Raw genomic sequence first — 11,018 nt, 5'->3', positions numbered from 1 at the left:
CAAAGTACAGCCCAGAGAGTTAACCTCCAGAACTGTAGCCATAATATAAAATTGCAAAAAGTTGCAAAAGCTGAAAACGTCTAGCAAAGTTTAATACAGAAAATACAAAAAAAACAAAAACAAAAAAAAAACAAAAAACAAAACAAAAAAAAACAGGGGCACAGAAGAAGACCATCTTTCCATTCCTGGAGAAACAATCACTTTCTCCTTCAAACTCATAGGAGCTCCCTGGGTGGCCACTTCCTGACTCAGTGGTTGGTCCTTGAGAGATGGAACACCAAGTCTGCCACTCACTTGCCTAGTTCTCAGTTTGACCCATGCTAAGATCATGAGTTTCCACTATACCATGAAATGTTGAAATATTTGTGGTTTGCAATATACTTCACAAAGTATTTTTGAAAGACAGAGATGACTTTTCTTAAAGCACCCTGGAGATAGCAGAAGATTTATAATGACCCTTCTTTTCCTGTCTTTTTGAATCAACCTCCTGGACAGTTGAGGTCATTTGCACTGAATAAATACAAATAAAACATTGGCCTTTTGGAACCAAAGTATAATGTTTAAAACTTGAGAAGGCAGAGGTCACTTAGAAGAAAATACCCCAGGCCAATTGGTTCAGCGTCTCCTGGCATGGTCAGACTTCTTTCCCTGGGTCTTCTGTAAGTCAAGCATCTTGTCATGTAACTGTGGAGCTGCAGAGGGAGAAAATGATGTGGAAAAGATGAGCACGCTAAAAGGATATAAGGTGTCACAATTTAGCCTTAAGTGTCCAGTGACAACCATGAAGGAGCATAGACATTTGTAACAGATGCTGGCCTAGAAAAGACACTTGGTAATTAAGAACATCTGAGAGCATGACTTCATTTATGTATTGCTTGCTCAAAGCACACTTGCCAGGAGTTGAGGGCTCTGAAAAACAAATTTTTTTCTTTACCAAACCAGCCTCACCTCTTCTTGCAAAGGGCCTTATTGCTACTTTCAGAAGCAAATAGAGTTAAACAACAGCAGCAACAACAAAATCCAAAGACCAACTAACCAAACAACCAAACAACCAACCAACCAAACAAACAAACAAGAGCCCCTTCAACCTCAAGCAATGTGGTTAGTTACAGCAGAAAAACATGAAGAAAAAATTTACTAGGAAAAAAATAAGAAACTGTCTTAAACCAAACCAATATCATCACCAAAGAAGAGTGGTGTAAGTCTCCATGTCTACATGACCAGGAAGAAAGGAAGGGGACCATTTTGCTCTTGCAAGCTCCTGATTTTATTTATTCACTCATTTTAATTTAGACAGCTGCAAATACTTCTTTCCAATCAGGTTAAGTAATTGGAACACTCTAGAATCCTGGCCATATTTAAATGGATTGAACCAATGTCAAGACTAAGAATAATTCTTCTTGTGGTCCCAAATCTATCATCTCCTTTGTGGCACAGCCCACATATTGAGGACAAAATGACAAGGAACTGCATTTTGAGGGGAAGATGGTGTGGTCATTAACAGTCTCCTTAACCAGACAAACAGCAGCTCAGTGTCTCCTGGGTCTCTGCTCTCTTCTAGGCCAAAAAGCAAAGTGAACCTGATTGAAAAACAGTGATTCCAAATCTAACTTAAGCATTTTTTTCCCTCAAAACAAACAAACAAAAAAAGCAACTCCAGCAGCAATTTATTTTAATGAGCACATTCAGCTTCATTGTAAAAAGTATTTACAATATTTATTGACAATTTGGTTGTATAATTTTCCAAGACTAACTTAAGCAGTTAATTGTGAGGTAGTCAAAATGTGAATACTCTCCAATTCCACTTGTTAAGCATGGGTAGTGGAGGGCATATTTCTGGCATGGTATTGAGGGAACTATTGTTACTAGAAAGCCTTTTAGGTTTTTTGTTGTTTTGTTTTAACCAAAGTAACTAATACATATGCATTTGGTATATATTCTTCAATAACCAAGAGTTAAAAGTGCCAAAGAGCATCTTATCTCAGGACACAGGTTGTTTGTGTCCTGAACCCCCACCTTCTTTCAGCTAAATGAGACCTCCTCTGCTTGTCTAGTGTCTCCTTTCTACTTCCTAATTTCATCTTCCTAGGGTCATCCAGTCATAACTGTGCTTTGTTCAATACACACCTGGTAGAGCAGGCTCTGGAGAGGCTTGGAAGGCCATTCGAAGGAGCACTTTCTGTTCACTGTTTTACTTGAGGACTCATTTTTTTTCATGATAAACCCTTTGGGAAATCCTTTAATGGTCTCATCATTTTTGCATGGTATGTGAGAGAAGATTTAAAATAAAGCATTTCACTTGAGATCAATACATTATTAAAGATTTTATCGCAAAGTTCATTTAATACAACTTTAATAATATTCATTATGTATGAAGACAAATTTCAACTTTCCCTCATGTATAAGTAATATAATCTGTTTAATTTACTTTAAACTTATTTTATAAGAAGAATTGCAGTTTGTCTATGATTAAAATTTGAAAGAACATTATATGAGGTATTATTTATTTACCTAGGATCAAGTACATATTAAAATGTTCAACTAATCAATATCTTATCAAGTATAAATTTGATTTTTGATGATGGAAATATATGCATCACATACTTAAAAATTAACTATTCTTCCATTTCCACCATTCTAGGATTCAATTTGTAACCTATTGACAACCATAGAGTGCATGGATAATATTTAATCTCGATGGATTAGAGAGTGAATGAGATAGAATAGGTACTTTGTTTTGCATTTTTTACAACCTGATTCACAGTATTAGCATGCCAACCAGCTCAGCTTGAAAATATCCTCAAGATGATCTTCACAGCATCAGTGTGAATGTCACTTTTAAAGTTTTTGGACACTTTTATTGTTATTTCCATGTTTCTTATGATTTCTCTTCTCAACCCAAAATGTATTAATGTAATACATCATGCATGTTCAAGAGTAAAAGATCAAGTTGAGTATGTCTATCACACAAGGCACTATGCCGACAGTAAGGTGACTGTACATGTGCATGTGACCTTCCCTCACTATATGACGGCTATGGCCAGAAAGTTTCCCAGGTAAACCATCTAGTGAAGAAGTTGGAGAACTAATTGAAAAACTAACCACAGCTCCTGGTTGTATGGCCACAGGGATAACACACAGGGACACTAGTGCAGCCTTACCACAACTCTAGCTCGCCACCTGCCAATAGTATCAATACCAGGCAAAGGGAGGCTCAATACTTTGAAGAAATTCTGAAGGAGAGCTTTAAAGATGAAATAAGCAATCTTCTAGCAGGAAGTGGCTAGAGGTTACCCTGAGCCCCATTAGAACATAGCTCCATGTGGTTTGAGTCTCCTGGGGCTATGGAGACGATTCATTGGAGAAAGTGCCAGACAACAGGTGAAAGCTAAAGTTATATTTCCAGTCCCCACATAAAAAAGCTGCATGGACACTGTGAATCACCTCTAAACAAAACACTTGTGATATGGACAAGCTGCAGCTGAATTCAGTGAGCTCTCCATTAAAATGAAAGACCTGGTGTCAATATATAAGCTGCAGGGTAATCAAGGAAGACCCTCAACTTCAACTCTCAGCCCCCAACCTGTACAAACACACAGACATATCACGCATATATACAAAGAATAAAAAGAATAATAAAGACAGAATCATAACAAAATGCTCTATCTAGTCCTGAGACCCACAATAACCAAATAAAATAAGCATGTAAGCATATAATTCTCTGTAATACTCAGAAAGATTAAAATTTCCTTTCCTTCTACCAAACCAGGCAGTCCAGTCTTTTTCTTTCATGTCAATAAAAAACTTAGTAATCTTTATAGAGATTTTTTATTTTGTTTTGCTTTGTTTTCAATGCCTGGAATTGAACTTAGGACCTTGAACATGTCATGTTAGGAAAATCCTCTCCTACTGAACTACAACCACAGCATTTTTGTAACTATGAAAATTACAAACTCTGCATTTGTTTGATGGTATATTTCATACCCTTACAGGCAGGATAACATCACCATATTCTCCTCTGAGCCTTAGAATTAAAATTATTTAATGCAATGATCTCTTAATTAGTCAAAACTTACAAAAGTTCTTAGCCCCTAGTTAGAAACAACGTATATTAGAGGAAACTACATGTGTTTTGTACATGTTTAGAAAAAGACGCTAGGACACGATAAATGTGCTGAGCATCTACTATCTACGGGTGCATTATTAAGAATCAGTTGGAATTACATTGGTAAAGCATATGCATTCTTTTTTGCATGTATGTTGGTGTTTGTCCACTTGTATGGCTGTGTGAGGGTGTTGGATCCTTTGGAACTGAAATTACAGACAATTGTTAGCTGCCATGTGGGAACTTCTGAATCCAGATCTTCTGAAAGAGCAGCCAGTGCTGTTAACCACTGAGCCATCTCTCCAACCCCAAGCACAGGCATTTAAAAAAATATCTATGCTCTAAAATGTCATGCAATAAAACTAAATAGCCCATCAGATAGACTAGGCTTAGGGATATCACAATCCAAACATTGTTCATAACATATCTTTTGAAAAGCAGGAAGGTGATAACATGGTAGCAAAGTGTAAGGTGTTGAATGGTTGAAAACCACACAAATACTACAGTAAAGATGGTAGTTTATCTTGTTAAAACATCCTAGAATTTGTTGGGGAGATAGCATAGAAAGGGATCCGAGTTACCATGAGTTTACTGTCAAGTGGTAGGAAACATGTTCTGCATTTAGATAGAAAGTTGCTGGACCAAATGGACATGGCTGAGACTCATAACATGGACATAGGTGCCCTTGTGGCATTCCTGTGAGGGTACAGCTGTGATTTCTATGTCACTTCTTAATAGATCTTCATAATCAGAGCTTTAGTGCTGTGAGGGTGGGGACTTCATGTTGTGAACCACTGCAGAATCTCAAGATTTCGCAAGACTGTATACACTATGGAAGGTACCAGAGAAAGAATCTTTGATTGGGACACATCTGTGCTTTGATCACAGACCAAGCCTTCGTCTGTGGTTGACGTCTTGGTTGGTAAACTAGGGGCACCTGGGACCCTTCGCTCATTTAGGATAAATATTTCTATGCAGGAAGCACAATCCTTCTGTTTAAAAAGATGAAGCTAACCCAAAATACACAGCCATAAAGAATGATTTCAATTGAGTGTGTTTTCTCCACAAGTCATAGTGAGGCTGGTATGACAGTTGGACTGGTGCTCACAGTAACTGTTCTTAGTATTATTGATACAGAAGTAAGTTCCTGTTTTGTATGATAGAAAATAAGTAGTGGACTCCAAGAGTCTGGGAAAGATAATGTATTTTTTTTCAAAAATAGGGAATCTCTACTTAAAAAGTCCAGTTTTCTCAGCATATATGTAAAACAATAAGTATGCTTTGTTTTGTTTTGTTTTTTCAAATTCAACAGAAGAGAAAGAGGAAGACTGCAATGAATCATTCTTATCCAGTAGGCTTGACAGAATCTGAGAATCCTTTAGGATGTAACCTTAAGCAATGAACTGTGAAGACTGGCCATGAACCTGACAGTGCTGCACAGTTATCGATGCCACATCATTTATACTTCAAAGGTGAGTCTTTTGAACACAACTCTAGGTGTGTCTATGAGGAATTCTCCAAAGAAAATTGGATCTTGTGGACTCTGACCTCCTGAATGACCTGGTCCCTTGAGAGAGTCTTATCTAATAGGACATTTGGGCTGAGATGAGAAGAGGAAACATCACTGGGGCATATCTTTGGGGACAAAATCTTGTTCTGCTCCCTTCTGATACCCCTTCCTGTGCTCCTCAGCTGCCTTGATATGAACTGCTCTGCTTCACCATGCCCTTGCCACCATGAAAGATTAATGTCTTTGAAATCTTGCGTAGTTTGTGAACACAATAACTTACAGGTCCAACTAATGTAAAAAAAAAAAAAAAGTTAGTGACAGTGTTGCGGTTAGTGAGGAGAAGAATGGATCTGAAAAACCTAGAAGCTACTCCACTTAAACGCCAGGAATCCTGATCAGAACGTTTTAATCAGGATCAAAAAAGTAAAACTTTGCCCTTTTATGTGTAACTTCTTGGGTTTGGGATCTAGATGGTTTCTTAGCTCTGCTCAAATTTAATTCTGTATGGAGAAACCCAGAACAATTTTCTTCCATCACTGTGTTACTTAAGTGACCCAATCAATATGTCCTTTTGAAGAAAGCAGTCCCCATATGTTGATTAAAACAAAGTATATAAAGAAAGAAGTAAAATAAGCTGACTTAAACTGTCTATTCCAACATATATTCTTCATTTATGACTGACTCATGGGATGGATTCATAAATAGAGTAATACAGGTCACACCCTGAGCAGCAGCAGCCTTAAGAGAAAATGTTATTAAAGGGATCTATGGCTTCAGTGAAACATCCTACTTTCTACCAAATAGCCCCTGTAAGTCACCAGCTCCTGCAAACAAATAATGCGGAGTCTTTATAAACAAAATAAATGCTCAGTTGGTTTCCAATTGTAGGAATCCAAGGGTGTCATTAAGTAGTTTTGAAATCCAAGCTCAAATTCTTCTCTAAAATTAGTAACTACTGATATTCATATCCAGTTGTTTTAGGGGAGTAAAGTTGAAAAGCAAAACCTTAAGATCTATGTATTTCTCAATTAGTTCTTATAGCTAAGATTCCATTTACCTGTGGGTCCATGCGTATTTGAATTCTGAATGGCTATTTGTGTCTATCAAACTAACTGGTCAACAGATAGAACTGCCTCTACTCTACCAATAGTGCACAAGCACTTCACATTGCTCCGATTACTAACGTGCTCTGCAATTTTTAATTGGCAAGTCTCAGGAAGATCACAATTCCCGTTCTCAAAGTTTACAGGCATCTTTGAAAATATGACCTTGTGTCTATTGCATCTTTTCAAGGGCAAAAGAAAAGTTGTAAATAAAGAAATCATGTAATTAAAAAAAAAAGGTTTTCTTATTTTTCCTTTAAGACAATGAAAGAAACATTCTATCTACAGCTATAGATTGCCCTGATTGCTTTTCATTCAAATATTAAAACCAAAACAATCCAGAGGGGTCTAATAAGATAAGCTACAAAAGTCAAGAAAAAAACTCTCATCTCAATCTTCCCTCCAGACCCAATTAGTTAGAAGGCTTAGAAGAGGAACAATGCACCAATTCTTTGCAGCAACAAATTACTGAAGCTCTTACCTTTCAGTCAGAGTAAGTGACAGATAAGAGCATAATAAACTCAGCAGGCACGCCTGCAGTGCACACTTCCCAGGGAACTCCTCATGCTGTCCCCAAAGAACTGTGTGTCAGAACTCCAGCCTGCCTGCTCCATCCTTCATTCACTGTCTGGATAACAAGAAAGATTCAGGCAATGATGATTTCCCTTTCTTAAAAAAAACTTGTCCCAGAAGAAAAGAGAAGAAAGTTGGAAGGAAAAATGGAGAGGGTCGTGATAATCACTCTCACAGAGTTGAAGTATGTATTAGCTGTGTACTCAACACCCAGCAAAGAGCCCCTTAGTTTGAATGGTGCTGCTTACAAGTCCTGAGCCTGTCCTATTTCTGTATCTCAAAAGGAGAAGAGTATGTGGATCTCTCTCTCTCTCTCTCTCTCTCTCTCTCTCTCTCTCTCTCTCTCTCTCTTCTTCTTCTTCTTCTTCTTCTTCTTCTTCTTCTTCTTCTTCTTCTTCTTCTTCTTCCTCTCTTTCTTTCTCTCCTTCTCACCCTTTCTCCCTTTTGTCTCTCCCTCTCTCTTTCTCCCTTTCTCTCTCCTCCCTCTCTTTCCCTCTTTATCTCTTCCCCCCTCTCCCTTTTTATTCTTTCTCCCTCTCTCTTTCTTCTTTCTTTTCTCTCTAGCTTTCTCACTCTTTCTTTTTCCTCTCCCTCCCCCTCTCTCTGCACACATGCATGTGTGCGTGTGAGAAAAAGAGAAAGCATGCATCGCATTGGTGTATGGCTGTGGAGGTAAAGGGCTGAAGAGAGTGGAGTGTGCGAATGAACAATGAGCTTCAGAACAATGAGGCCAGGACTGTGGAGATCTTGGCACAGCAGGTTTTCAAAACAAGGCTTCATGGCTTTGCAGGAAAGGCTTGTGGTGACACATATCACAAAACAAGTGATTGAAAGGAGGAAGGAGATACAAGCTGAGCTGGCCTTACTACCAGGAGTCAGTGATCCATACAGTAAAGAAATCTCCCCCTCCTTGCTAGAATAGTTTTGGTCCCAGGGGTGCTGAATACCAGAGGACCCAATTAACCTCAGACTTGGCCAGCTCCCTGGTATGATCAATATGAAATAAGCTCCCTTTTATCATCACCTCAAAATAAAAGTGCCTGCTCAAGTTTATATCTTCTGTAGAGTGACAGCCAAGTGGTGTGTCTGGAGGGGACACCCAGATATTAGACAGGAAGTAGGGACATAAAGGGAATGACTTGATGGAATCTGTTTGAGACCTTCAGTTTGAAAGGAGCTAGCTTCCCCTTGCATCTGCAGGTGTTCTTGGCCCAGGGACTCTCATTCTCAGGCTTTTCTAGGTCAGCCTGACCAGGGAACATGACTTAATCCTAGTGCTTTGTCAAATGATGGACTGGAAGACATTCTAGAGAATAGTCTCAGGGAAGAGTGACCTTGTCTCCTTTCACAGTGACCTTCACAGTAAGTCTCCATTCCTTCCTTCTTTTTCCCCTCGATGGTTTTAATTCTGTGTCATTGTCAACTAACAAGTTTGTCATAACCCATAGATAAAGCAGGGTCACGAGCAGCACAGGACAATTTACATAGTTATCTCATCATTACAAAAAGGAGATGGCTCCACTGCATCCTTTCTCAGCTCTTCTCTTCCCAGCATCTTATCTTCAGTAGGACTGATTTCATCTGGGTACACCCCTTTTTAGACCTGGGTTTCACATGCCCTTGTTCTGTCTCTGTCTCTGTCTCTGTCTCTGTCTGTCTGTCTGTCTGTCTGTCTCTCATATACACACACACACACACACACACACAGAGAGAGAGAGAGAGAGAGAGAGAGAGAGAGAGAGAGAGAGAAGATAGAAGGGACTTGAAATCGAATACCAAGCTTTTCCTATTACAGTTCTAATCCTCTGGTTTCGGGAGTGTGTGACTAGAAATAAAATGTTCGAGATAAGTTCAGAGCTTCAATAGGAGGCACACATCTGGCTACATCACCACCATCTGATAAAATTATTAAAGATTAAATTTCCATAAGAATAAGCTCAATTTAAAATTTTCATAAAATAGGAGATAACTAATTCCCACGAGTCAGTAAAGGTCTTAAAGAGTTAAGTCACAGAATCTGAAAGTCTGTGTTTAAATAATCTTCAAGCAATGACACAGGCTGAGGAGGGACATAAAATTAGTAAGTGCCGGGAACGAGGGGCTGTCAACACTAACCCTGAATTTCATACTCCTTGGCCTAACTCTGTTTTATTTAATACAGAGCTCCCTATGAATAATTGCCTCTTCTTGTGGGGTCTGGTACTTTAACGTCTACTGCTGAGGAGCTTCTACTGTGAGCTTATTTGAGAGACTCCGTGACCCATGAAGAACCAGGTGTCCAGGACCAGGACTGGGATGGTAGCTGGCATTTGTGGTTGCATTTCACAGGAGAGTCTAAGGCTTCCTCTCCATGTTCCCTCCCCAGCTTCCCTTTCCAGTGTCTCTCCCCAGCCACTTTCATCAGCCTCCCCCCACCCCCTAGCCTCCCAGGGGCATCCCTTAGGAATTGGATCACTTGCTTGAGCAAAGCTGGTTTGACTGAAGGGGATGGATACACTGTTTTCTGGAAAGCTACTAATGTCTCCTTTGATTGTATTTCTGCCTGGCCAGGGGGTGAGCCAAATTAAACAAAGAAAAACTTCTGAAATATTCCATTTGACTTGTGGATAATGTTTATTTTTTTCTCCTGTGCTGTTTTGGAAATGGGTTGGGGTGTTGCTGGGCTGAACTGTCCTTCATGGAGCTCTCCAGAGAGAGAATTCTCTGGCATCAAGAGCAAATCTGGGTGTTTTGAGGCCTGGTGCTAACTCAACATGGGAAAAGAATATAAATTATCAACTTTAATGTAAGTAATAAAAATCACTGAAAGAAGCAAACCCTTTCAGAATTTCAGTTATGAGAATCTGGGGGAGCATTGCTGTGTATGGCCACCATGCCACTGAGTAAGGCTGGAGACCCTGTGCCTTCCCTGAAGCAAGACCATGGAAGTTAGTAGGAAGAGACAGACACCATGAGAAGCTGAAAGAAGAATCACAACAGGGAGAAGCCTATTGTCTGCTTCTGATTTTCAGTTTGTGTATACAGGTAACTCCCAAAACTCACTCAGCCGGTGGACTCAGTAAGGCTAATGTCTCTAGAGAAAAGAAGACTTTTGTTTAAACCAATTCATCAAAAGATGAAAAAGTCATACAAAATCTATCCATCTACCTTTCCCTCAGCATTCTCAGATGTTAGCATATATGATTATGGCATGCTAGTCACGTGTTAACTATTGTTGATCATTTGAACCGATAAACAGATCACTCACTGGTCCTTGCCAATGGCTGCAGGTTATGTCATTTTGTTTGTTTAGAATTCAACACAGGAATCTGCACAGCCCTCCCCTGTCACACCACCTGGTCTCTCAAGTCAACAAGACTCCTTCAATGTTTTTGTCTCAAACCATTTTGGAATTTGAAAGGTGCTGGCTTATTGTATTGTAAACTGCCTCTCAGTTTGGTTTTATCTGAGGTAGTCTCAAGGTTAATTCTATCACCATATCCAGAAGATGGGATCCTGCCAGGTCTAGTGTCATATACAAATTTGGTCATTGAGTTAACTTGGTGTTTTCTCTAGGCCTCTCCCCAGCCCCAACCCCGCCCCCAACTCCCATTAGACTTTTTTCTTATGGAAACTTACTCTGGGTTACAAGATCTTCAGCATCAGGAGAAGGACACAACAGAGAGACCAAACAAGTATGTCACCAGCTTCTTAGCAGGGAGGGAGGGCTCAACATGAGAGAAAGCAC

This window comes from Arvicanthis niloticus, chromosome 27 (genome assembly GCF_011762505.2).
Source record: "Arvicanthis niloticus isolate mArvNil1 chromosome 27, mArvNil1.pat.X, whole genome shotgun sequence".
Lineage (NCBI taxonomy): Eukaryota > Metazoa > Chordata > Mammalia > Rodentia > Muridae > Arvicanthis > Arvicanthis niloticus.
Note: the sequence above shows the minus strand (reverse complement) of the source record.